The following is a 26,712-nucleotide window of genomic DNA, read 5'->3' as shown; positions in this document are numbered from 1 at the left end:
AAGAAATGTTCTGACGGTGGTGAGAGCGGAGCACGACTTTCTCCGTGGCGCAATTGGCTAGCGCGATCGGCTGTTAACCGAAAGGTTGGAGGTTCGAGCCCACCCGGTGGTGGTGCGGCGCTTTTTTCTTCTTTGCGCTGATAGCTTTGAAGAAATGTTCTGACGGTGGTGATAGTGCAGCAAAAATGTCTCCGTGAAGCAATTGGCTAGCGCGTTCGGCTGTTAACCGAAAGGTTGGAGGTTTGAGCCCACCAGGGGACGGTGTGTCGCTTTTATCTTTGCGCTGATAGCTTTGAAGATATGTTCTAATGGTGGTGAGAGGGGAGAACGACAGTCTCCGTGGCGCTATTGCCTAGCGCGTTCGGCCGTTAACCGAAAAGCTGGAGGTTCGAGCCCACCCGGTGGTGGTGCGGCGCTTTTGTTTCTTTGGGCTGATAGCTCTGAAGAAATGTTCTGACGGTGGTGAGAGTAGAGCACGACTTTCTCCGTGGCGCAATTGGCTAGCGCGATCGGCTGTTAACCGAAAGGTTGGAAGTTCGAGCCCACCCGGTGGTGGTGCGGCGCTTTTTTCTTCTTTGCGCTGATAGCTTTGAAGAAATGTTCTAACGGGGGTGAGAGTGCGGCAAAAATGTCTCCGTGAAGCAATTGGCTAGCGCGTTCGGCTGTTAACCGAAAGTTTGGAGATTCGAGCCCTCCCGGTAGATGTGTGTTGCTTTTTTTTCTTTGCGCTGATGGCTTTGGAGAAATGTTCTGATGGCAGTGAGAGTGCGGCACGAACTTCCAATCACAGGTAATGTTATTAGGTTCCTTCTGTTCAAAAAGAGTCTGACTGATAATACTCCTTACGACTTGTTTATGTTGTTGGGACTGTATTCATTATGGAAAAGTCGCACGATTGATAGACATGCCGAGCAAGCATGGTCGACTAGATCTGTCTTCCGAGAAGCAGCTGCTCAAGTGCGCAGTGTTGTCGACACTTTTGACCCTGTTCCGGAGTCACTTCTCCTTCTTGACGCTTTTGCGTGTTTTCCGGACTTCTGGTGAAGTATGCTCTGTGTACATTACTGTTGATAATTTCATTCATTCAAGAAAAAAAAAGTGTCCGTGGCGCAATATTCTAGCGCCATCGGCTGTTAATTGAAACGTTGGAGGTTCGAGCCTTCCCGGGAGTGGTGTGTCGCTTTTTTTTTCTTGGCGCTGAAAGCTTTGGAGAAATGTTCTGACGGTGGTGAAAGTGGAGCACGACTATCTCCGTTGCGCCATTGGCTAGCGCGACGGGCTGTTAACCGAAAGGTTGGAGTTTCGAGCCCACCCGTGGACGGTGTGTCGCTTTTTTTGCTTTGCGCTGATGGCGTTGAAGATATGTTCTGATGGTGGCGAGAGTGAAGCACGACTGTCTCCGTGGCGTAATTGGCTAGCGCGATCGGCTGTTAACCGAAAGGTTGGAGTTTCGAGTCCACCCGTGGACGGTGTGTCGCTTTTTTTGCTTTGCGCTGATGGCGTTGAAGATATGTTCTGATGGTGGTGAGAGTGAAGCACGACTGTCTCCGTGGCGCAATTGGCTAGCGCGATCGGCTGTTAACCGAATGTTTGGAGGTTCGAGCCCACCCGGGGGTGGTGCGGCGCTTTTTTTTCTTTGGGCTGATAGCTTTGAAGATATGTTTGATGGTGGTGAGAGTGGTGCAGGACTGTCTCCGAAGAGCAATTGGCTAGCGCGATTGGCTGTTAACCAAAAGGTTGGAGGTTTGAGCCCACCAGGGGACGGTGTGTCGCTTTTTTCTTTGCGCTGATAGCTTTGAAGATATGTTCTTATGGTGGTGAGAACGGAGAACGACTGTCTCCGTGGCTGTCGCAATAGGCTAGCGCGATCGGCTGTTGACCGAGAGGTTGGAGGTTCGAGCCCTCCCGGGAGTGTTGTGTTGCTTTTTTCTTTGCGCTGATAGCTTTGAAGGTATGTACTGATGGTTGTGAGAGTGGACCACGAATGTCTCCGTGGCGCAATTGGCTAGCGCGTTGGGCTGTTAACCGACAGGTTGGAGGTTCGAGCCCACCCGGTTGTGGTGCTGCGCTTTTTTACCTTTGGGCTGATAGCTCTGAGGAAATGTTCTGACGGTGGTGAAAGTGTAGCGCGACTGTCTCCGTGTCGCAATTGGCTAGCGCGATCGGCTTTTAACTGAAAGGTTGGAGGTTCGAGCCCTCCCGAGAGTGGTGTGTTGCTCTTTTTTCTTTGGGCTGATAGCTTTGAAGATATGTTTTGATGGTGGTGAGAGTGGAGCAGGACTGTCTCCGTGGCGCAACTGGCTAGCGCGTTCGGCTGTTAACCGAAATTTGGAGGTTCGAGCCCTCCCGGAAGCAGTGTGTCAGTTTTTTTTATCTTTGCGCTGATAGCTTTGGAGAAATGTTTTCACGGTGGTGAGAGTTGCGCATGACTGTCTCCGCTGCGCAATTCGCTAGCGCGATCGGCTGTTAACCAAAAGGTTTGAGTTCCGAGCCCTCCCGGGAGTGGTGTGATGCTCTTTTCTTTGTGCTGATAGATTTGGAGAAATGTTCTGACGTTGGTGAGATTGGAGCACGACTGTCTCCGTGGCGCAATTGGCTAGCACGTTCGGCTGTTAACCGAAAATTTGGAGGTTCGAGCCCTCCCGGGAGTGGTGTGTTGCTCTTTCTTTGCGCTGATAGCTTTGAAGATATGTTCTGATGGTGGTGAGAGTGGAGCACGACTGTCTCCGTGGCGCAATCGGCTAGCGTGAACGGCTGTTAACCGAAAGGTTGGAGGTTCGCGCCCACCCGGTGGTGGTGCGGCGCTTTTTTTTCTTTGGGCTGATAGTCTGAAGAAATGTTATGACGGTGGTGAGAGAGGAGCACGACTGTCTCCGTGGCGCTATTGGCTAGCGCGATGGGCTGTTAACCGAAAGGTTGGAGGTTCGAGCCCACCCGGTGGTGGTGCGGCGCTTTTTTTCTTTTGGCCTGATAGCTCTGAAGAAATGTTCTGATGGTGTTGAGAGTGGAGCACGACTGTCTCTGTGGCGCAATTGGCTAGCGCGATCGGCTGTTAACTGAAAGGTTGGAGGTTCGAGCCCTCCCAGGAGTGGTTTGTTGCTTTTTTTCTTTGGGCTGATAGCTTTGAAGATATGTTCTCATGGTGGTGAGAGTGGAGCAGGACTGTCTCCGTGGCGCAATTGGCTAGCGCGATCAGCTGTTAACCAAAAGGTTGGAGGTTCGAGCCCACCCGGTGGTGGTGCGGCGCTTTTTTTTCTTTGGGCTCATAGATTTGAAGATATGTTCTGATGGTGGTGAGAGTGGAGCAGGACTGTCTCCGTGGCGCAATTGGCTAGCGCGATCGGCTGTTAACCGAAAGGTTGGAGGTTCGTGCCCTCCCGGAAGTGGTGTGTTGCTTTTTTATTTGCGCTGATAGCTTTACAGTTATGTTCTGACAGTGGTGAGAATGGAGCACGACTGTCTCCGTGGCGCATTTGGCTAGCGCGTTCGGCTGTTAACCGAAAGTTTGGAGGTTCGAGCCCTCCCGGATGCGGTGTGTCACTTTTTTTATCTTTGCGCTGATAGCTTTGGAGAAATGTTTTCGCGGTGGTGAGAGTAGCGCATGACTGTCTCCGCTGTGCAATTGGCTAGCGCGATTGGCTGTTAACCAAAAGGTTGGAGTTCCGAGCCCTCCCGGGAGTGGTGTGATGCTCTTTTCTTTGTGCTGATAGCTTTGGAGAAATGTTCTGACGTTGGTGAGATTGGAGCACGACTGTCTCCGTGGCGCAATTGGCTGCAACGTTTGGCTGTTAACCGAAAATTTGGAGGTTCGAGCCCTCCGGGGAGTGGTGTGTTGCTTTTTCTTTGCGCTGATAGCTTTGAAGATATGTTCTGATGGTGGTGAGAGTGGAGCACGACTGTCTCCGTGGCGCAATCGGCTAGCGTGATCGGCTGTTAACCGACAGGTTGGAGGTTCGAGCCCACCCGGTTGTGGTGCTGCGCTTTTTTACCTTTGGGCTGATAGCTCTGAGGAAATGTTCTGACGGTGGTGAAAGTGTAGCGCGACTGTCTCCGTGTCGCAATTGGCTAGCGCGATCGGCTTTTAACTGAAAGGTTGGAGGTTCGAGCCCTCCCGAGAGTGGTGTGTTGCTCTTTTTTCTTTGGGCTGATAGCTTTGAAGATATGTTTTGATGGTGGTGAGAGTAGAGCAGGACTGTCTCCGTGGCGCAACTGGCTAGCGCGTTCGGCTGTTAACCGAAATTTGGAGGTTCGAGCCCTCCCGGAAGCAGTGTCAGTTTTTTTTATCTTTGCGCTGATAGCTTTGGAGAAATGTTTTCACGGTGGTGAGAGTTGCGCATGACTGTCTCCGCTGCGCAATTCGCTAGCGCGATCGGCTGTTAACCAAAAGGTTTGAGTTCCGAGCCCTCCCGGGAGTGGTGTGATGCTCTTTTCTTTGTGCTGATAGATTTGGAGAAATGTTCTGACGTTGGTGAGATTGGAGCACGACTGTCTCCGTGGCGCAATTGGCTAGCACGTTCGGCTGTTAACCGCAAATTTGGAGGTTCGAGCCCTCCCGGGAGTGGTGTGTTGCTCTTTCTTTGCGCTGATAGCTTTGAAGATATGTTCTGATGGTGGTGAGAGTGGAGCACGACTGTCTCCGTGGCGCAATCGGCTAGCGTGAACGGCTGTTAACCGAAAGGTTGGAGGTTCGCGCCCACCCGGTGGTGGTGCGGCGCTTTTTTTTCTTTGGGCTGAGAGTCTGAAGAAATGTTATGACGGTGGTGAGTGAGGAGCACGACTGTCTCCGTGGCGCTATTGGCTAGCGCGATGGGCTGTTAACCGAAAGGTTGGAGGTTCGAGCCCACCCGGTGGTGGTGCGGCGCTTTTTTTCTTTTGGCCTGATAGCTCTGAAGAAATGTTCTGATGGTGTTGAGAGTGGAGCACGACTGTCTCTGTGGCGCAATTGGCTAGCGCGATCGGCTGTTAACTGAAAGGTTGGAGGTTCGAGCCCTCCCGGGAGTGGTTTGTTGCTTTTTTTCTTTGGGCTGATAGCTTTGAAGATATGTTCTCATGGTGGTGAGAGTGGAGCAGGACTGTCTCCGTGGCGCAATTGGCTAGCGCGATCAGCTGTTAACCAAAAGGTTGGAGGTTCGAGCCCACCCGGTGGTGGTGCGGCGCTTTTTTTTCTTTGGGCTCATAGATTTGAAGATATGTTCTGATAGTGGTGAGAGTGGAGCAGGACTGTCTCCGTGGCGCAATTGGCTAGCGCGATCGGCTGTTAACCGAAAGGTTGGAGGTTCGTGCCCTCCCGGAAGTGGTGTGTTGCTTTTTTATTTGCGCTGATAGCTTTACAGTTATGTTCTGACAGTGGTGAGAATGGAGCACGACTGTCTCCGTGGCGCATTTGGCTAGCGCGTTCGGCTGTTAACCGAAAGTTTGGAGGTTCGAGCCCTCCCGGAAGCGGTGTGTCGCTTTTTTTATCTTTGCGCTTATAGCTTTGGAGAAATGTTTTCACGGTGGTGAGAGTAGCGCATGACTGTCTCCGCTGTGCAATTGGCTAGCGCGATCGGCTGTTAACCAAAAGGTTGGAGTTCCGAGCCCTCCCGGGAGTGGTGTGATGCTCTTTTCTTCGTGCTGATAGCTTTGGAGAAATGTTCTGACGTTGGTGAGATTGGAGCACGACTGTCTCCGTGGCGCAATTGGCTGCAACGTTTGGCTGTTAACCGAAAATTTGGAGGTTCGAGCCCTCCGGGGAGTGGTGTGTTGCTTTTTCTTTGCGCTGATAGCTTTGAAGATATGTTCTGATGGTGGTGAGAGTGGAGCACGACTGTCTCCGTGGCGCAATCGGCTAGCGTGATCGGCTGTTAACCGAAAGGTTGGAGGTTCGAGTCCACCCGGTGGTGGTGCGGCGCTTTTTTTTCTTTGGGCTGATAGTCGGAAGAAATGTTCTGACGGTGTTGAGAGAGGAGCACGACTGTCTCCGTGGCGCTATTGGCTAGAGCGATGGGCTGTTAACCGAAAGGTTGGAGGTTCGAGCCCACCCGGTGGTGGTGCGGCGCTTTTTTTCCTTTGGCCTGATAGCTCTGAAGAAATGTTCTGACGGTGGTGAGAGTGGAGCACGACTGTCTCTGTGGTGCAATTGGCTAGCGCAATCGGCTGTTAACTGAAAGGTTGGAGGTTCGAGCCCTCCCGGGAGTGGTTTGTTGCTTTTTTTCTTTGGGCTGATAGCTTTGAAGATATGTTCTCATGGTGGTGAGAGTGGAGCAGGATTGTCTCCGTGGCGCAATTGGCTAGCGCGATCAGCTGTTAACCAAAAGGTTGGAGGTTCGAGCCCACCCGGTGGTGGTGCGGCGCTTTTTTTTCTTTGGGCTCATAGATTTGAAAATATGTTCTGATGGTGGTAATAGTGAAGCATGACTGTCTCCGTGGTGCAATTGGCTAGCGCGATCGGCTGTTAACAGAAAGGTTGGAGGTAAGAGCCCACCTGGGGGTGCTGCGGCGCTTTTTTTTCTTTGGGCTTATAGCTTTGAAGATATGTTTGATGGTGTTGAGAGTAGTGCAGAAATGTCTTCGTAGCGCAATTGGCTAGCGCGATTGTCTGCTAACCGAAAGGTTGGAGGTTTCAGCCCACCAGGGGACGGTGTGTCGCATTTTTCTTTGCGCTGATAGCTTTGAAGATATGTTCTAATGGTGGTGAGAGGGGAGAACGACAGTCTCCGTGGCGCTATTGCCTAGCGCGTTCGGCCGTTAACCGAAAAGCTGGAGGTTCGAGCCCACCCGGTGGTGGTGCGGCGCTTTTGTTTCTTTGGGCTGATAGCTCTGAAGAAATGTTCTGACGGTGGTGAGAGTAGAGCGCGACTTTCTCCGTGGCGCAATTGGCTAGCGCGATCGGCTGTTAACCGAAAGGTTGGAGGTTCGAGCCCACCTGGTGGTGGTGCGGCGCTTTTTTCTTCTTTGCGCTGATAGCTATGAAGAAATGTTCTGACGGGGGTGAGAGTGCATCAAAAATGTCTCCGTGAAGCAATTGGCTAGCGCGTTCGGCTGTCAACCGAAAGGTTGGAGGTTCGAGCCCACCCGGCGGTGGTGCGGCGCTTTTTTTTCTTTGGGCTCATAGATTTGAAGATATGTTCTGACGGTGGTAAGAGTGAAGCATGACTGTCTCCGTGGTGCAATTGGCTAGCGCGATCGGCTGTTAACAGAAAGGTTGGAGGTTAGAGCCCACCCGGGAGTGGTGCGGCGCGTTTTTTCTTTGGGCTTATAGCTTTGAAGATATGTTTGATGGTGGTGAGAGTGGTGCAGGAATGTCTCCGTGGCGCAATTGGCTAGCGCGATTGGCTGTTAACCGAAAGGTTGGAGGTTTGAGCCCACCAGGGGACGGTGTGTCGCTTTTTTCTTTGCGCTGATAGCTTTGAAGATATTTTCTAATGGTGGTGAGAGGGGAGAACGACAGTCTCCGTGGCGCTATTGCCTAGCGCGTTCGGCCGTTAACCGAAAAACTGGAGGTTCGAGCCCACCTGGTGGTGGTGCGGCTTTTTTGTTTCTTTGGGCTGATAGCTCTGAAGAAATGTTCTGACGGTGGTGAGAGTAGAGCACGGCTTTCTCCGTGGCGCAATTGGCTAGCGCGATCAGCTGTTAACCGAAAGGTTGGAGGTTCGAGCCCACCCGGTGGTGGTGCGGCACTTTTTTCTTCTTTGCGCTGATAGCTTTGAAGAAATGTTCTGACGGGGGTGAGAGTGCAGCAAAAATGTCTCCGTGAAGCAATTGGCTAGCGCGTTCGGCTGTTAACCGAAAGTTTGGAGATTCGAGCCCTCCCGGTAGATGTGTGTTGCTTTTTTTTGCGCTGATGGCTTTGGAGAAATGTTCTGATGGTGGTGAGAGTGCAGCACGAACTTCCAATCACAGGTAATGTTATTAGGTTCCTTCCGTTCAAAAAGAGTCTGACTGATAATACTCCTTACGACTTGTTTATGTTGTTGGGACTGTATTCATTATGGAAAAGTCGCATGATTGATAGACATGCCGAGCCACCATGGTCGTCTAGATCTGTCTTCCGAGAAGCAGCTGCTCAAGTGCGCAGTGTTGTCGACACTTTTGACCCTGTTCCGGAGTCGCTTCTCGTTCTTGACGCTTTTGCGTGTTTTCCGTACTTTTGGTGAAGTATGCTCTTTGTACATTACTGTTGATAATTTCATTCATTTAAGAAAAAAAAAAGGTCTCCGTGGCGCAATATTCTAGCGCGATCGGCTGTTAATCGAAACGTTGGAGGTTCGAGCCCTCCCGGGAGTGGTGTGTCGCTTTTTTTTTTCTTTGCGCTGATAGCTTTCAAGAAATGTTCTGACGGTGGTGAGAGTGGAGCACGACTGTCTCCGTGGCACATTTGGCTAGCGCGTTCGACTGTTAACCGAAAGGCTGGAGGTTCGAGCCCTCCCAGGAGCGGTGTGTCGCTTTTTTCTTCTTGGCGCTGAAAGCTTTGGAGAAATGTTCTGACGGTGGTGAAAGTGGAGCACGACTATCTCCGTTGCGCCATTGGTTAGCGCGATGGGCTGTTAACCGTAAGGTTGGAGGTTCGAGCCCACCCGGTGGTGGTGCGGCGCTTTTTTTCCTTTGGGCTAATAGCTCTGAAGAAATGTTCTGACGGTGTTGAGAGTGGTGCACGACTGTCTCCGTGGCGCAATTGGCTAGCGCGATCGGCTGTTAACTGAAAGGTTGGAGGTTCGAGCCCTCCCGGGAGTGGTTTGTTGCTTTTTTTCTTTGGGCTGATAGCTTTGAAGCTATGTTCTGATGGTGGTGAGAGTGGAGCAGGACTGTCTCCGAGGCGCAATTGACTAGAGCGATCAGCTGTAACCGAAAGGTTGGAGTTTCGAGCCCGCCCGTGGACGGTGTGTCGCTTTTTTTGCTTTGCGCTGATGGCGTTGAAGATATGTTCTGATGGTGGTGAGAGTGGAGCCCGACTGTCTCCGTGGCGCGATTGGCTAGCGCGATCGGCTGTTAACCGAAAGTTTAGAGGTTCGAGCCCACCCGGGGGTGGTGCGGCGCTTTTTTTTCTTTGGGCTGATAGCTTTGAAGATATGTTTTGATGGTGGTGAGAGGGGAGAACGACTGTCTCCGTGGCTGTCGCAATTGACTAGCGCGATCGGCTGTTGACCGAGAGGTTGGAGGTTCGAGCCCTCCCGGGAGTGGTGTGTTGCTTTTTCCTTTGCGCTGATAGCTTTGAAGATATGTTCTGATGGTGGTGAGAGTGGACCACGACTGTCTCCGTGGCGCAATTGGCTAGCGCGTTGGGCTGTTAACCGAAAGGTTGGAGGTTCGAGCCCACCCGGTTGTGGTGCTGCGCTTTTTTTCCTTTTGGCTGATAGCTCTGAGGAAATGTTCTGACGGTGGTGACTGTGCAGCACGACTGTCTCCGTGGCGCAATTGGCTAGCGCGATCGGCTTTTAACTGAAAGGTGGGAGGTTCCAGCCCACCCGGTGGTGGTGCGGCGTTTTTTTTTCTTTGGGCTGATAGTCTGAAGAAATGTTCTGATGGTGGTGAGAGTGGAGCACGACTGTCTCCGTGGCGCAATGGGCTAGCGTGATCGGCTGTTAACCGAATGGTTGGAGGTTCGAGCCCACCCGGTGGTGGTGCGGCGCTTTTTCTTCTTTGGGCTGATAGCTCTGAAGAAGTGTTCTGACGGTGGTGAGAGTGGAGCACGACTGTCTCCGTGGCGCAATTGGCTAGCGCGATCGGTGGTTAACCGAAAGTTTGGAGGTTCTAGCCCACCCGGTGGTGGTGCGGCGCTTTTTTTCTTTGGGCTGATCGTCTGAAGAACTGTTCTGACGGTGGTGAGAGAGGAGCACGACTGTCTCCGTGGCGCTATTGGCTAGCGCGATGGGCTGTTAACCGAAAGGTTGGAGGTTCGAGCCCACCCGGTAGTGGTGCGGTGCTTTTTTTTTCTTTGGGCTGATAGTCTGAAGAAATGTTCTGATGGTGGTGAGAGTGGAGCACGACTGTCTCCGTGGCGCAATGGGCTAGCGTGATCGGCTGTTAACCGAATGGTTGGAGGTTCGAGCCCACCCAGTGGTGGTGCGGCGCTTTTTCTTCTTTGGGCTGATAGCTCTGAAGAAGTGTTCTGACGGTGGTGAGAGTGGAGCACGACTGTCTCCGTGGCGCAATTGGCTAGTGCGATCGGCGGTTAACCGAAAGTTTGGAGGTTCTAGCCCACCCGGTGGTGGTGCGGCGCTTTTTTTCTTTGGGCTGATCGTCTGAAGAAATGTTCTGACGGTGGTGAGAGTGGAGCACGACTGTCTCTGTGGCGCAATTGGCTAGCGCGTTCGGTTGTTAACTGAAAGGTTGGAGGTTCGAGCCCTCCCGGGAGTGGTTTTTTGCTTTTTTTGGGCTGATAGCTTTGAAGATATGTTCTCATGGTGGTGAGAGTGGAGCGGGACTGTCTCCGTGGCGCAATTGGCTAGCGCGATCAGCTGTTAACCAAAAGGTTGGAGGTTCGAGCCCACCCGGTGGTGGTGCGGCGCTTTTTTTTCTTTGGGCTCATAGATTTGAAGATATGTTCTGATGGTGGTGAGAGTGGACCTGGACTGTCTCCGTGGCGCAATTGGCTAGCGCAATTGGCTGTTAACCGAAAGGTTGGAGGTTTGAGCCCACCAGGGGACGGTGTGTCGCTTTTTTCTTTGCGCTGATAGCTTTGAAGATATGTTCTGATGGTGGTGAGAGGGGAGAACGACTGTCTCCGTGGCTGTCGCAATTGGCTAGCGCGATCGGCTGTTGACCGAGAGGTTGGATGTTCGAGCCCACCCGGGGGTGGTGCGGCGTTTCTTTTTCTTTGGGCTGATAGCTCTGAAGAAATGTTCTGACAGTGGTGAGAGTGGAGCATGACTGCCTCCGTGGCCCAATTGGCTAGCGCGATTGGCTGTTAACCGAAAGGTTGGAGGTTCCAGCCCACCCGGTGGTGGTGCGGCGCTTTTTTTTCTTGGGGCTGATAGTCTTAAGAAATGTTCTGACGGTGGTGAGAGAGGAGCACGACTGTCTCCGTGGCGCTATTGGCTAGCGCGATGGGCTGTTAACCGAAAGGTTGGAGGTTTGAGCCCACCAGGGGACGGTGTGTCGCTTTTTTCTTTGCGTTGATAGCTTTAAAGGTATGTTCTGATGGTGGTGAGAGGGGAGAACGACTGTCTCTGTGGCTGTCGCAATTGGCTAGCGCGATCGGCTGTTAACCGAAAGTTTGGAATTTTGAGCCCTCCCGGGAGTGGTGTGTTGCTTTTTTTCTTTGCGCTGATAGCTTTGAAGATATTTTCTGATGGTGGTGAGAGTGGAGCACGACTGTCTCGATGGCGCGATTGGCTAGCGCGTTCGGCCGTTAACGGAAAGGCTGGAGGTTCGAGCCCACCCGGCGGTGGTGCGGCGCTTTTTTTTCTTTGGGCTCATAGATTTGAAGATATGTTCTGACGGGGGTGAGAGTGCAGCAAAAATGTCTCCGTGAAGCAATTGGCTAGCGCGTTCGGCTGTTAACCGAAAGTTTGGAGATTCGAGCCCTCCCGGTAGATGTGTGTTGCTTTTTTTTGCGCTGATGGCTTTGGAGAAATGTTCTGATGGTGGTGAGAGTGCAGCACGAACTTCCAATCACAGGTAATGTTATTAGGTTCCTTCCGTTCAAAAAGAGTCTGACTGATAATACTCCTTACGACTTGTTTATGTTGTTGGGACTGTATTCATTATGGAAAAGTCGCATGATTGATAGACATGCCGAGCCACCATGGTCGTCTAGATCTGTCTTCCGAGAAGCAGCTGCTCAAGTGCGCAGTGTTGTCGACACTTTTGACCCTGTTCCGGAGCCGCTTCTCGTTCTTGACGCTTTTGCGTGTTTTCCGGACTTTTGGTGAAGTATGCTCTTTGTACATTACTGTTGATAATTTCATTCATTTAAGAAAAAAAAAGGTCTCCGTGGCGCAATATTCTAGCGCGATCGGCTGTTAATCGAAACGTTGGAGGTTCGAGCCCTCCCGGGAGTGGTGTGTCGCTTTTTTTTTCTTTGCGCTGATAGCTTTCAAGAAATGTTCTGACGGTGGTGAGAGTGGAGCACGACTGTCTCCGTGGCACATTTGGCTAGCGCGTTCGACTGTTAACCGAAAGGCTGGAGGTTCGAGCCCTCCCAGGAGCGGTGTGTCGCTTTTTTCTTCTTGGCGCTGAAAGCTTTGGAGAAATGTTCTGACGGTGGTGAAAGTGGAGCACGACTATCTCCGTTGCGCCATTGGTTAGCGCGATGGGCTGTTAACCGTAAGGTTGGAGGTTCGAGCCCACCCGGTGGTGGTGCCGCGCTTTTTTTCCTTTGGGCTAATAGCTCTGAAGAAATGTTCTGACGGTGTTGAGAGTGGTGCACGACTGTCTCCGTGGCGCAATTGGCTAGCGCGATCGGCTGTTAACTGAAAGGTTGGAGGTTCGAGCCCTCCCGGGAGTGGTTTGTTGCTTTTTTTCTTTGGGCTGATAGCTTTGAAGCTATGTTCTGATGGTGGTGAGAGTGGAGCAGGACTGTCTCCGAGGCGCAATTGACTAGAGCGATCAGCTGTAACCGAAAGGTTGGAGTTTCGAGCCCGCCCGGTGGTGGTGCGGCGCTTTTTTCTTCTTTGCGCTGATAGCTTTGAAGAAATGTTCTGACGGGGGTGAGAGTGCAGCAAAAATGTCTCCGTGAAGCAATTGGCTAGCGCGTTCGGCTGTTAACCGAAAGTTTGGAGATTCGAGCCCTCCCGGTAGATGTGTGTTGCTTTTTTTTGCGCTGATGGCTTTGGAGAAATGTTCTGATGGTGGTGAGAGTGAAGCACGACTGTCTCCGTGGCGCAATTGGCTAGCGCGATCGGCTGTTAACCGAAAGTTTGGAGGTTCGAGCCCACCCGGGGGTGGTGCGGCGCTTTTTTTTTCTTTGGGCTGATAGCTTTGAAGATATGTTTGATGGTGGTGAGAGTGGTGCAGGACTGTCTCCTTAGCGCAATTGGCTAGCGCGATTGGCTGTTAACCAAAAGGTTGGAGGTTTGAGCCCACCAGGGGACGGTGTGTCGCTTTTTTCTTTGCGCTGATAGCTTTGAAGATATGTTCTTATGGTGGTGAGAACGGAGAACGACTGTCTCCGTGGCTGTCGCAATAGGCTAGCGTGATCGGCTGTTGACCGAGAGGTTGGAGGTTCGAGCCCTCCCGGGAGTGGTGTGTTGCTTTTTTCTTTGCGCTGATAGCTTTGAAGGTATGTTCTGATGGTTGTGAGAGTGGACCACGACTGTCTCCGTGGCGCAATTGGCTAGCGCGTTGGGCTGTTAACCGACAGGTTGGAGGTTCGAGCCCACCCGGTTGTGGTGCTGCGCTTTTTTACCTTTGGGCTGATAGCTCTGAGGAAATGTTCTGACGGTGGTGAAAGTGTAGCGCGACTGTCTCCGTGTCGCAATTGGCTAGCGCGATCGGCTTTTAACTGAAAGGTTGGAGGTTCGAGCCCTCCCGAGAGTGGTGTGTTGCTCTTTTTTCTTTGGGCTGATAGCTTTGAAGATATGTTTTGATGGTGGTGAGAGTAGAGCAGGACTGTCTCCGTGGCGCAACTGGCTAGCGCGTTCGGCTGTTAACCGAAATTTGGAGGTTCGAGCCCTCCCGGAAGCAGTGTGTCAGTTTTTTTTTATCTTTGCGCTGATAGCTTTGGAGAAATGTTTTCACGGTGGTGAGAGTTGCGCATGACTGTCTCCGCTGCGCAATTCGCTAGCGCGATCGGCTGTTAACCAAAAGGTTTGAGTTCCGAGCCCTCCCGGGAGTGGTGTGATGCTCTTTTCTTTGTGCTGATAGATTTGGAGAAATGTTCTGACGTTGGTGAGATTGGAGCACGACTGTCTCCGTGGCGCAATTGGCTAGCACGTTCGGCTGTTAACCGAAAATTTGGAGGTTCAAGCCCTCCCGGGAGTGGTGTGTTGCTCTTTCTTTGCGCTGATAGCTTTGAAGATATGTTCTGATGGTGGTGAGAGTGGAGCACGACTGTCTCCGTGGCGCAATCGGCTAGCGTGAACGGCTGTTAACCGAAAGGTTGGAGGTTCGCGCCCACCCGGTGGTGGTGCGGCGCTTTTTTTTCTTTGGGCTGAGAGTCTGAAGAAATGTTATGACGGTGGTGAGAGAGGAGCACGACTGTCTCCGTGGCGCTATTGGCTAGCGCGATGGGCTGTTAACCAAAAGGTTGGAGGTTCGAGCCCACCCGGTGGTGGTGCGGCGCTTTTTTTCTTTTGGCCTGATAGCTCTGAAGAAATGTTCTGATGGTGTTGAGAGTGGAGCACGACTGTCTCTGTGGCGCAATTGGCTAGCGCGATCGGCTGTTAACTGAAAGGTTGGAGGTTCGAGCCCTCCCGGGAGTGGTTTGTTGCTTTTTTTCTTTGGGCTGATAGCTTTGAAGATATGTTCTCATGGTGGTGAGAGTGGAGCAGGACTGTCTCCGTGGCGCAATCGGCTAGCGCGATCAGCTGTTAACCAAAAGGTTGGAGGTTCGAGCCCACCCGGTGGTGGTGCGGCGCTTTTTTTTCTTTGGGCTCATAGATTCGAAGATATGTTCTGATGGTGGTGAGAGTGGAGCAGGACTGTCTCCGTGGCGCAATTGGCTAGCGCGATCGGCTGTTAACCGAAAGGTTGGAGGTTCGTGCCCTCCAGGAAGTGGTGTGTTGCTTTTTTATTTGCGCTGATAGCTTTACAGTTATGTTCTGACAGTGGTGAGAATGGAGCACGACTGTCTCCGTGGCGCATTTGGCTAGCGCGTTCGGCTGTTAACCGAAAGTTTGGAGGTTCGAGCCCTCCCGGAAGCGGTGTGTCACTTTTTTTATCTTTGCGCTGATAGCTTTGGAGAAATGTTTTCACGGTGGTGAGAGTAGCGCATGACTGTCTCCGCTGTGCAATTGGCTAGCGCGATCGGCTGTTAACCAAAAGGTTGGAGTTCCGAGCCCTCCCGGGAGTGGTGTGATGCTCTTTTCTTCGTGCTGATAGCTTTGGAGAAATGTTCTGACGTTGGTGAGATTGGAGCACGACTGTCTCCGTGGCGCAATTGGCTGCAACGTTTGGCTGTTAACCGAAAATTTGGAGGTTCGAGCCCTCCGGGGAGTGGTGTGTTGCTTTTTCTTTGCGCTGATAGCTTTGAAGATATGTTCTGATGGTGGTGAGAGTGGAGCACGACTGTCTCCGTGGCGCAATCGGCTAGCGTGATCGGCTGTTAACCGAAAGGTTGGAGGTTCGAGTCCACCCGGTGGTGGTGCGGCGCTTTTTTTTCTTTGGGCTGATAGTCGGAAGAAATGTTCTGACGGTGTTGAGAGAGGAGCACGACTGTCTCCGTGGCGCTATTGGCTAGAGCGATGGGCTGTTAACCGAAAGGTTGGAGGTTCGAGCCCACCCGGTGGTGGTGCGGCGCTTTTTTTCCTTTGGCCTGATAGCTCTGAAGAAATGTTCTGACGGTGGTGAGAGTGGAGCACGACTGTCTCTGTGGTGCAATTGGCTAGCGCAATCGGCTGTTAACTGAAAGGTTGGAGGTTCGAGCCCTCCCGGGAGTGGTTTGTTGCTTTTCTTCTTTGGGCTGATAGCTTTGAAGATATGTTCTCATGGTGGTGAGAGTGGAGCAGGATTGTCTCCGTGGCGCAATTGGCTAGCGCGATCAGCTGTTAACCAAAAGGTTGGAGGTTCGAGCCCACCCGGTGGTGGTGCGGCGCTTTTTTTTCTTTGGGCTCATAGATTTGAAAATATGTTCTGATGGTGGTAAGAGTGAAGCATGACTGTCTCCGTGGTGCAATTGGCTAGCGCGATCGGCTGTTAACAGAAAGGTTGGAGGTAAGAGCCCACCTGGGGGTGGTGCGGCGCTTTTTTTTCTTTGGGCTTATAGCTTTGAAGATATGTTTGATGGTGTTGAGAGTAGTGCAGAAATGTCTTCGTAGCGCAATTGGCTAGCGCGATTGTCTGCTAACCGAAAGGTTGGAGGTTTCAGCCCACCAGGGGACGGTGTGTCGCATTTTTCTTTGCGCTGATAGCTTTGAAGATATGTTCTAATGGTGGTGAGATGGGAGAACGACAGTCTCCGTGGCGCTATTGCCTAGCGCGTTCGGCCGTTAACCGAAAAGCTGGAGGTTCGAGCCCACCCGGTGGTGGTGCGGCGCTTTTGTTTCTTTGGGCTGATAGCTCTGAAGAAATGTTCTGACGGTGGTGAGAGTAGAGCGCGACTTTCTCCGTGGCGCAATTGGCTAGCGCGATCGGCTGTTAACCGAAAGATTGGAGGTTCGAGCCCACCTGGTGGTGGTGCGGCGCTTTTTTCTTCTTTGCGCTGATAGCTATGAAGAAATGTTCTGACGGGGGTGAGAGTGCATCAAAAATGTCTCCGTGAAGCAATTGTCTAGCGCGTTCGGCTGTCAACCGAAAGGTTGGAGGTTCGAGCCCACCCGGCGGTGGTGCGGCGCTTTTTTTTCTTTGGGCTCATAGATTTGAAGATATGTTCTGACGGTGGTAAGAGTGAAGCATGACTGTCTCCGTGGTGCAATTGGCTAGCGCGATCGGCTGTTAACAGAAAGGTTGGAGGTTAGAGCCCACCCGGGAGTGGTGCGGCGCTTTTTTTCTTTGGGCTTATAGCTTTGAAGATATGTTTGATGGTGGTGAGAGTGGTGCAGGAATGTCTCCGTGGCGCAATTGGCTAGCGCGATTGGCTGTTAACCGAAAGGTTGGAGGTTTGAGCCCACCAGGGGACGGTGTGTCGCTTTTTTCTTTGCGCTGATAGCTTTGAAGATATTTTCTAATGGTGGTGAGAGGGGAGAACGACAGTCTCCGTGGCGCTATTGCCTAGCGCGTTCGGCCGTTAACCGAAAAACTGGAGGTTCGAGCCCACCTGGTGGTGGTGCGGCTTTTTTGTTTCTTTGGGCTGATAGCTCTGAAGAAATGTTCTGACGGTGGTGAGAGTAGAGCACGGCTTTCTCCGTGGCGCAATTGGCTAGCGCGATCAGCTGTTAACCGAAAGGTTGGAGGTTCGAGCCCCCCCGGTGGTGGTGCGGCGCTTTTTTCTTCTTTGCGCTGATAGCTTTGAAGAAATGTTCTGACGGGGGTGAGAGTGCAGCAAAAATGTCTCCGTGAAGCAATTGGCTAGCGCGTTCGGCTGTTAACCGAAAGTTTGGAGATTCGAGCCCTCCTGGTAGGTGTGTGTTGCTTTTTTTTGCGCTGATGGCTTTGGAGAAATGTTCTGATGGTGGTGAGAGTGCAGCACGAACTTCCAATCACAGGTAATGTTATTAGGTTCCTTCCGTTCAAAAAGAGTCTGACTGATAATACTCCTTACGACTTGTTTATGTTGTTGGGACTGTATTCATTATGGAAAAGTCGCATGATTGATAGACATGCCGAGCCACCATGGTCGTCTAGATCTGTCTTCCGAGAAGCAGCTGCTCAAGTGCGCAGTGTTGTCGACACTTTTGACCCTGTTCCGGAGTCGCTTCTCGTTCTTGACGCTTTTGCGTGTTTTCCGTACTTTTGGTGAAGTATGCTCTTTGTACATTACTGTTGATAATTTCATTCATTTAAGAAAAAAAAAAGGTCTCCGTGGCGCAATATTCTAGCGCGATCGGCTGTTAATCGAAACGTTGGAGGTTCGAGCCCTCCCGGGAGTGGTGTGTCGCTTTTTTTTTCTTTGCGCTGATAGCTTTCAAGAAATGTTCTGACGGTGGTGAGAGTGGAGCACGACTGTCTCCGTGGCACATTTGGCTAGCGCGTTCGACTGTTAACCGAAAGGCTGGAGGTTCGAGCCCTCCCAGGAGCGGTGTGTCGCTTTTTTCTTCTTGGCGCTGAAAGCTTTGGAGAAATGTTCTGACGGTGGTGAAAGTGGAGCACGACTATCTCCGTTGCGCCATTGGTTAGCGCGATGGGCTGTTAACCGTAAGGTTGGAGGTTCGAGCCCACCCGGTGGTGGTGCGGCGCTTTTTTTCCTTTGGGCTAATAGCTCTGAAGAAATGTTCTGACGGTGTTGAGAGTGGTGCACGACTGTCTCCGTGGCGCAATTGGCTAGCGCGATCGGCTGTTAACTGAAAGGTTGGAGGTTCGAGCCCTCCCGGGAGTGGTTTGTTGCTTTTTTTCTTTGGGCTGATAGCTTTGAAGCTATGTTCTGCTGGTGGTGAGAGTGGAGCAGGACTGTCTCCGAGGCGCAATTCACTAGAGCGATCAGCTGTAACCGAAAGGTTGGAGTTTCGAGCCCGCCCGTGGACGGTGTGTCGCTTTTTTTGCTTTGCGCTGATGGCGTTGAAGATATGTTCTGATGGTGGTGAGAGTGGAGCCCGACTGTCTCCGTGGCGCAATTGGCTAGCGCGATCGGCTGTTAACCGAAAGTTTAGAGGTTCGAGCCCACCCGGGGGTGGTGCGGCGCTTTTTTTTCTTTGGGCTGATAGCTTTGAAGATATGTTTTGATGGTGGTGAGAGGGGAGAACGACTGTCTCCGTGGCTGTCGCAATTGACTAGCGCGATCGGCTGTTGACCGAGAGGTTGGAGGTTCGAGCCCTCCCGGGAGTGGTGTGTTGCTTTTTCCTTTGCGCTGATAGCTTTGAAGATATGTTCTGATGGTGGTGAGAGTGGACCACGACTGTCTCCGTGGCACAATTGGCTAGCGCGTTGGGCTGTTAACCGAAAGGTTGGAGGTTCGAGCCCACCCGGTTGTGGTGCTGCGCTTTTTTTCCTTTTGGCTGATAGCTCTGAGGAAATGTTCTGACGGTGGTGACTGTGCAGCGCGACTGTCTCCATGGCGCAATTGGCTAGCGCGATCGGCTTTTAACTGAAAGGTGGGAGGTTCCAGCCCACCCGGTGGTGGTGCGGCGTTTTTTTTTCTTTGGGCTGATAGTCTGAAGAAATGTTCTGATGGTGGTGAGAGTGGAGCACGACTGTCTCCGTGGCGCAATGGGCTAGCGTGATCGGCTGTTAACCGAATGGTTGGAGGTTCGAGCCCACCCGGTGGTGGTGCGGCGCTTTTTCTTCTTTGGGCTGATAGCTCTGAAGAAGTGTTCTGACGGTGGTGAGAGTGGAGCACGACTGTCTCCGTGGCGCAATTGGCTAGCGCGATCGGTGGTTAACCGAAAGTTTGGAGGTTCTAGCCCACCCGGTGGTGGTGCGGCGCTTTTTTTCTTTGGGCTGATCGTCTGAAGAACTGTTCTGACGGTGGTGAGAGAGGAGCACGACTGTCTCCGTGGCGCTATTGGCTAGCGCGATGGGCTGTTAACCGAAAGGTTGGAGGTTCGAGCCCACCCGGTAGTGGTGCGGTGCTTTTTTTTTCTTTGGGCTGATAGTCTGAAGAAATGTTCTGATGGTGGTGAGAGTGGAGCACGACTGTCTCCGTGGCGCAATGGGCTAGCGTGATCGGCTGTTAACCGAATGGTTGGAGGTTCGAGCCCACCCGGTGGTGGTGCGGCGCTTTTTCTTCTTTGGGCTGATAGCTCTGAAGAAGTGTTCTGACGGTGGTGAGAGTGGAGCACGACTGTCTCCGTGGCGCAATTGGCTAGCGCGATCGGCGGTTAACCGAAAGTTTGGAGGTTCTAGCCCACCCGGTGGTGGTGCGGCTTTTTTGTTTCTTTGGGCTGATAGCTCTGAAGAAATGTTCTGACGGTGGTGAGAGTAGAGCACGGCTTTCTCCGTGGCGCAATTGGCTAGCGCGATCAGCTGTTAACCGAAAGGTTGGAGGTTCGAGCCCACCCGGTGGTGGTGCGGCGCTTTTTTCTTCTTTGCGCTGATAGCTTTGAAGAAATGTTCTGACGGGGGTGAGAGTGCAGCAAAAATGTCTCCGTGAAGCAATTGGCTAGCGCGTTCGGCTGTTAACCGAAAGTTTGGAGATTCGAGCCCTCCCGGTAGATGTGTGTTGCTTTTTTTTGCGCTGATGGCTTTGGAGAAATGTTCTGATGGTGGTGAGAGTGCAGCACGAACTTCCAATCACAGGTAATGTTATAAGGTTCCTTCCGTTCAAAAAGAGTCTGACTGATAATACTCCTTACGACTTGTTTATGTTGTTGGGACTGTATTGATTATGGAAAAGTCGCATGATTGATAGACATGCCGAGCCACCATGGTCGTCTAGATCTGTCTTCCGAGAAGCAGCTGCTCAAGTGCGCAGTGTTGTCGACACTTTTGACCCTGTTCCGGAGTCGCTTCTCGTTCTTGACGCTTTTGCGTGTTTTCCGGACTTTTGGTGAAGTATGCTCTTTGTACATTACTGTTGATAATTTCATTCATTTAAGAAAAAAAAAGGTCTCCGTGGCGCAATATTCTAGCGCGATCGGCTGTTAATCGAAACGTTGGAGGTTCGAGCCCTCCCGGGAGTGGTGTGTCGCTTTTTTTTTCTTTGCGCTGATAGCTTTCAAGAAATGTTCTGACGGTGGTGAGAGTGGAGCACGACCGTCTCCGTGGCACATTTGGCTAGCGCGTTCGACTGTTAACCGAAAGGCTGGAGGTTCGAGCCCTCCCAGGAGCGGTGTGTCGCTTTTTTCTTCTTGGCGCTGAAAGCTTTGGAGAAATGTTCTGACGGTGGTGAAAGTGGAGCACGACTATCTCCGTTGCGCCATTGGTTAGCGCGATGGGCTGTTAACCGTAAGGTTGGAGGTTCGAGCCCACCCGGTGGTGGTGCGGCGCTTTTTTTCTTTGGGCTGATAGCTTTGAAGCTATGTTCTGATGGTGGTGAGAGTGGAGCAGGACTGTCTCCGAGGCGCAATTGACTAGAGCGATCAGCTGTAACCGAAAGGTTGGAGTTTCGAGCCCGCCCGTGGACGGTGTGTCGCTTTTTTTGCTTTGCGCTGATGGCGTTGAAGATATGTTCTGATGGTGGTGAGAGTGGAGCCCGACTGTCTCCGTGGCGCAATTGGCTAGCGCGATCGGCTGTTAACCGAAAGTTTAGAGGTTCGAGCCCACCCGGGGGTGGTGCGGCGCTTTTTTTTCTTTGGGCTGATAGCTTTGAAGATATGTTTTGATGGTGGTGAGAGGGGAGAACGACTGTCTCCGTGGCTGTCGCAATTGACTAGCGCGATCGGCTGTTGACCGAGAGGTTGGAGGTTCGAGCCCTCCCGGGAGTGGTGTGTTGCTTTTTCCTTTGCGCTGATAGCTTTGAAGATATGTTCTGATGGTGGTGAGAGTGGAGCACGACTGTCTCCGTGGCGCAATTGGCTAGCGCGTTGGGCTGTTAACCGAAAGGTTGGAGGTTCGAGCCCACCCGGTTGTGGTGCTGCGCTTTTTTTCCTTTTGGCTGATAGCTCTGAGGAAATGTTCTGACGGTGGTGACTGTGCAGCGCGACTGTCTCCGTGGCGCAATTGGCTAGCGCGATCGGCTTTTAACTGAAAGGTGGGAGGTTCCAGCCCACCCGGTGGTGGTGCGGCGTTTTTTTTTCTTTGGGCTGATAGTCTGAAGAAATGTTCTGATGGTGGTGAGAGTGGAGCACGACTGTCTCCGTGGCGCAATGGGCTAGCGCGATCGGCTGTTAACCGAATGGTTGGAGGTTCGAGCCCACCCGGTGGTGGTGCGGCGCTTTTTCTTCTTTGGGCTGATAGCTCTGAAGAAGTGTTCTGACGGTGGTGAGAGTGGAGCACGACTGTCTCCGTGGCGCAATTGGCTAGCGCGATCGGTGGTTAACCGAAAGTTTGGAGGTTCTAGCCCACCCGGTGGTGGTGCGGCGCTTTTTTTCTTTGGGCTGATCGTCTGAAGAACTGTTCTGACGGTGGTGAGAGAGGAGCACGACTGTCTCCGTGGCGCTATTGGCTAGCGCGATGGGCTGTTAACCGAAAGGTTGGAGGTTCGAGCCCACCCGGTAGTGGTGCGGTGCTTTTTTTTTTCTTTGCGCTGATAGCTTTGAAGATATGTTCTGATGGTGGTGAGAGGGGAGAACGACTGTCTCCGTGGCTGTCCCAATTGGCTAGCGCGATCGGCTGTTGACCGAGAGGTTGGATGTTCGAGCCCACTCGGGGGTGGTGCGGCGTTTCTTTTTCTTTGGGCTGATAGCTCTGAAGAAATGTTCTGACAGTGGTGAGAGTGGAGCATGACTGCCTCCGTGGCCCAATTGGCTAGCGCGATTGGCTGTTGACCGAGAGGTTGGATGTTCGAGCCCACCCAGTGGTGTTGCGGCGCTTGTTTTCTCTTGGGCTGATAGCTCTGAATAAATGTTCTGACGGTGGTGAGGGTGGAGCACGACTGTCTCCGTGGCGCAATTGGCTAGCGCGATCGGCTGTTAACTGAAAGGTTCGAGGTTCGAGCCCTTCCGGAAGTGGTGTGTTGCTTTTTTTTGCGCTGATGGCGTTGAAGGTATGTTCTGATGGTGTTGAGAGTGAAGCACGACTGTTTCCGTGGCGCAATTGGCTAGCGCGATCGGCTGTTAACCGAAAGGTTGGAATTTTGAGCCCTCCCGGGAGTGGTGTGTTGCTTTTTTTCTTTGCGCTGATAGCTTTGAAGATATTTTCTGATGGTGGTGAGAGTGGAGCACGACTGTCTCGATGGCGCGATTGGCTAGCGCGTTCGGCCGTTAACGGAAAGGCTGGAGGTTCGAGCCCACCCGGTGGTGGTGTGGCGCTTTTTTTTCTTTGGGCTGATAGCTCTGAAGAAATGTTCTGACGGTGGTGAGAGCGGAGCACGACTGTCTCCGTGGCGCCATTGGCTAGCGCGACCGGCTGTTAACCGAGAGGTTGGAGGTTCTAGCCCACCCGGTGGTGGTGCGGCGTTTCTTTTTCTTTGGGCTGATAGCTCTGAAGAAATGTTCTGACAGTGGTGAGATTGGAGCACGACTGCCTCCGTGGCCCAATTGGCTAGCGCGATCGGTTGTTAACCGAAAGGTTGGAGGTTCGAGCCCACCCGGTGGTGGTGCGGCGCTTTTTTTCTTTGGGCTAATAGTGTGAAGAAATGTTCTGCGGTGGTGAGAGTGGTGCACGACTGTCTCCGTGGCGCAATTGGCCAGCGCAATGGGCCCTTAACCGAAAGGGTGGAGGTTCTAGCTCACTCGGTGGAGGTGCGGCGCTTTTTTTCCTGTGGGCTGATAGCTCTGAGGAAATGTTCTGATGGTGGTGAGAGTGGAGCACGACTGTCTCCGTGGCGCAATTGGCTAGCGCAATCGGCTGTTAACCGAAAGGTTGGAGGTTCGAGCCCACCCGGTGGTGGTGCGGCGCTTTTTTTTCTTTGGGCTGATAGCTCTGAAGAAATGTTCTGACAGTGGTGAGAGTGGAGCACGACTGCCTCCGTGGCCCAATTGGCTAGTGCGATCGGCTGTTAACCGAAAGGTTGGAGGTTCCAGCCCACCCGGTGGCGGTGCGGCGCTTTTTTTTTCTTTGGGCTGATAGTCTGAAGAAATGTTCTGACGGTGATGGGAGAGGAGCACGACTGTCTCCGTGGCGCTATTGGCTAGCGCGATGGGCTGTTAACCGAAAGGTTGGAGGTTCGAGCCCACCCGGTGGTGTTGCGGCGCTTTTTTTCCTTTGGGCTGATAGCTCTGAAGAAATGTTCTGACGGTCGTGAGAGTGGAGCACGACTGTCTCCGTGGCGCAATTGGCTAGTGCGATCAGCTGTTAACTGAAAGGTTGGAAGTTCGAGCCCTCCCGGGAGTGGTTTGTTGGTTTTTTTTCTTTGAACTGATAGCTTTGAAGATATGTTCTCATGGTGGTGAGAGTGGAGCGGGACTATCGCCGTGGCGCAATTGGCTAGCGCGTTCGGCCGTTAACCGAAAGGCTGGAGGTTCGAGCCCACCCGGTGGTGGTGTGTTGCTTTTTTCTTTGCGCTGATAACTTTGAAGTTAATTTCTGATGGTGGTGAGAGTGGAGCACGACTGTCTCCGTGGCGCGATTGGCTAGCGCGTTCAGCCGTTAACCGAAAGGCTGGAGGTTCGGGCCCACCCGGTGGTGGTGTGGCGCTTTTTTTTCTTTGGGCTGATATCTCTGAAGAAATGTTATCACGGTGGTGAGAGCGAAGCGCGACTGTCTCCGTGGCGCCATTGGCTAGCGCAATCGGCTGTTAACCAAGAGGTTGGAGGTTCGAGCCCACCCGGTGGTGGTGCTGCGTTTCTTTTTCTTTGGGCTGATAGCTCTGAAGAAATGTTCTGACAGTGGTGAGAGTGGAGCACGACTGCCTCCGTGGCCCAATTGGCTAGCGCGATCGGCTGTTAACCGAAAGGTTGGAGGTTCGAGCCCACCCGGTGGTGGTGCGGCGCTTTTTCTTCTTTGAGCTGATAGCTCTGAAGAAATGTTCTGACGGTGGTGAGAGTGGAGCACGACTGTCTCCGAGGCGCAATTGGCTAGCGCGTTCGGCTGTTAACCTAAAGGTTGGAGGTTCGAGCCCACCAGGTGGTTGTGTGGCGCTTTTTTTTCTTTGGGCTGATAGTCTGAAGAAATGTTCTGACGTTGGTGAGAGTGGAGCACGACTGTCTCCGTGGCGCAACTGGCTAGCGCGATCGGCTGTTAACCGAAAAGTTGGAGGTTCGATCCCTCCCGGGAGTGGTGTGTTGCTTTTTTCTTTGCGCAGATAGCTTTGAAGATATGTTCTGATGGTGGGGATATTGGAGCATGACTGTGTCCGTGGCGCTATTGGCTAGCGCATTCGGCTGTTAACCGAAAGGTTGGAGGTTCGAGCTCGCCCGTTGGTGGTGCGGCGCTTTTTTTCCTTTGGCCTGACAGCTCCGAAGAAATGTTCTGACGGTGGTGAGAGTGGAGCACGACTGTCTCCGTAGCGCAATGGCCTAGCGCATCCGGCTGTTAACCGAAAGTTTGGAGGTTCGAGCCCACCCGGTGGTGGTGCGGCGCTTTTTTTTCTTTGGGCTGATAGCTCTGAAGAAATATCCTGACGGAGGTGGGAGTGCTGCACTACTGTCTCTGTGGCGCAATTGGCTAGCGCGATCGGCTGTTAACCGAAAGGTTGTAGTTTCGAGCCTTCCCGGGAGTGGTGTGTTGCCCTTTTCTTTGCGCTGATACCTTTAGAGATATGTTCTGATGGTGGTAACAGTGAAGCACGACTGTCTCCGTGGCGCAATTGGCTAGCGCGATCGGCTGTTAACCGAAAGGCTGGAGGTTCGAGCCCACCCGGTGGAGGTTCGGCGCTTTTTTTTCTTTGGGCTGATAGCTCTGAAGAAATGTTCTGACGGAGGTGGGAGTGCTGCACTATACTGTCTCCGTGGCCTAATTGCCTAGCGCGATCGGCTGTTAACCGAATAGTTGGAATTTCGAGCCCTCCCGAGAGTGGTGTGTTGCTTTTTTTGCGCTGATAGCTTTGAAGATATGTTCTGATGGTGGTGAGAGTGAAGCACGACTGTCTCCGTGGCGCAATTGGCTAGCGCGTTCGGCCGTTAACCGAAAGTCTGGAGGTTCGAGCCCACCCGGTGGTGGTGTGTTTCTTTTTTCTTTGCGCTGATAGCTTTGAAGATATGTTCTGTCGGTGGTGAGAGCGGAGCACGACTGTCTCCGTGGCGCAATTGGCTAGCACGTTCGGCTGTTAACCAAAACATTCCAGGTTTGAGCCCTCCCGGGAGTGGTGTGTTGCTTTTTTCTTTGCGCTGATAGCTTTGAAGATAGGCACTGATGGTGGTGAGAGTGGCGCACGACTGTCTCCGTGGCGCAATTGGCTAGCGCGATGGGCTGTTAACCGAAAGGTTGGAGGGTCGAACCCACCTGGTGGTGGAGCGGCGCTTTTTTTTTCTTTGGGCTGATAGCTCTGAAGAAATGTTCTGACGGTGGTGAGAGTGGAGCACGACTATCTCCGTGGTGCAATTGGCTAGCGCGATCGGCTGTTAACTGAAAGGTTGGAGGTTCGAGCCCTCCCGGGAGTGGTTTGTTGCTTTTTTTTCTTTGGGCTCAAAGCTTTGAAGATATGTTCTGATGGTGGTGAGAGTGGAGCAGGACTGTCTCCGTGGCGCAATCGGCTAGCGCGTTCGGCCGTTAACCGAAAGGCTGGAGGTTCGAGCCCACCCGGTGGTGGTGTGTTGCTTTTTTCTTTGCGCTGATAACTTTGAAGTTATTTTCTGATGGTGGTGAGAGTGGAGCAGGACTGTCTCCGGGGCGCAATTGGCTAGCGCGATCGGCTGTTAACCGAAAGGTTGGAGGTTCGAGCCCACCCGCTGGTGGTGCGGCGCTTTTTTTTCTTTGGGCTGATAGCTCTGAAGAAATGTTATGACGGTGGTGAGAGCAAAGCGCGACTGTCTCCGTGGCGCCATTGGCTAGCGCAATCGGCTGTTAACCAAGAGGTTGGAGGTTCGAGCCCACCCGGTGGTGGTGCGGCGTTTCTTTTTCTTTGGGCTGATAGCTCTGAAGAAATGTTCTGACAGTGGTGAGAGTGGAGCACGACTGTCTCCGTGGCCTAATCGCCAAGCGCGATCGGCTGTTAACCGGAAGGTTGGAATTTCGAGCCCTCCCGGGAGTGGTGTGTTGCTTTTTTCTTTGCGCTGATAGCTTTGAAGATATGTTCTGATGGTGGTGAGAGTGAAGCCGACTGTCTCCGTGGCGCAATTGGCTAGCGCGTTCGGCCGTTAACCGAAAGGCTGGAGGTTCGAGCCCACCCGGTGGTGGTGTGTTGCTTTTTTCTTTGCGCTGATAGCTTTGAAGATATGTTCTGATGGTGGTGAGAGTGGCGCACGACTGTCTTCGTGGCGCAATTGAATAGCGCGATGGGCTGTTAACCGAAAGGTTGGAGGTTCGAGCCCACCCGGTGGTGGTGCGGCGCTTTTTTTCTTTGGGCTAATAGTGTGAAGAAATGTTCTGCGGTGGTGAGAGTGGTGCACGACTGTCTCCATG

General features: G+C 52.6%; 3 non-coding genes across 3 annotated transcripts; all 3 read left to right on the top strand.

The window, feature by feature from the left end:
* Positions 1–2,282: 2,282 nt before the first annotated feature.
* Positions 2,283–2,355, top strand: TRNAN-GUU (transfer RNA asparagine (anticodon GUU)). Its single transcript has one exon. It is a non-coding gene; the product is annotated as a tRNA-Asn (tRNA).
* A 1,839-nt stretch (positions 2,356–4,194) lies between these two features.
* Positions 4,195–4,267, top strand: TRNAN-GUU (transfer RNA asparagine (anticodon GUU)). The gene has a single exon. It is a non-coding gene; the product is annotated as a tRNA-Asn (tRNA).
* Positions 4,268–13,532: 9,265 nt separating this feature from the next.
* On the top strand, positions 13,533–13,605 carry TRNAN-GUU (transfer RNA asparagine (anticodon GUU)). Its single transcript has one exon. It is a non-coding gene; the product is annotated as a tRNA-Asn (tRNA).
* Positions 13,606–26,712: the final 13,107 nt, after the last annotated feature.

Source organism: Rhipicephalus microplus, unplaced genomic scaffold (assembly GCF_043290135.1).
Source record: "Rhipicephalus microplus isolate Deutch F79 unplaced genomic scaffold, USDA_Rmic scaffold_138, whole genome shotgun sequence".
In the NCBI taxonomy this organism is placed as follows: Eukaryota; Metazoa; Arthropoda; class Arachnida; order Ixodida; family Ixodidae; genus Rhipicephalus; species Rhipicephalus microplus.
The sequence above is the reverse complement of the archived record's forward strand: the minus strand, read 5'-3'. Positions and strand labels throughout refer to the sequence as shown.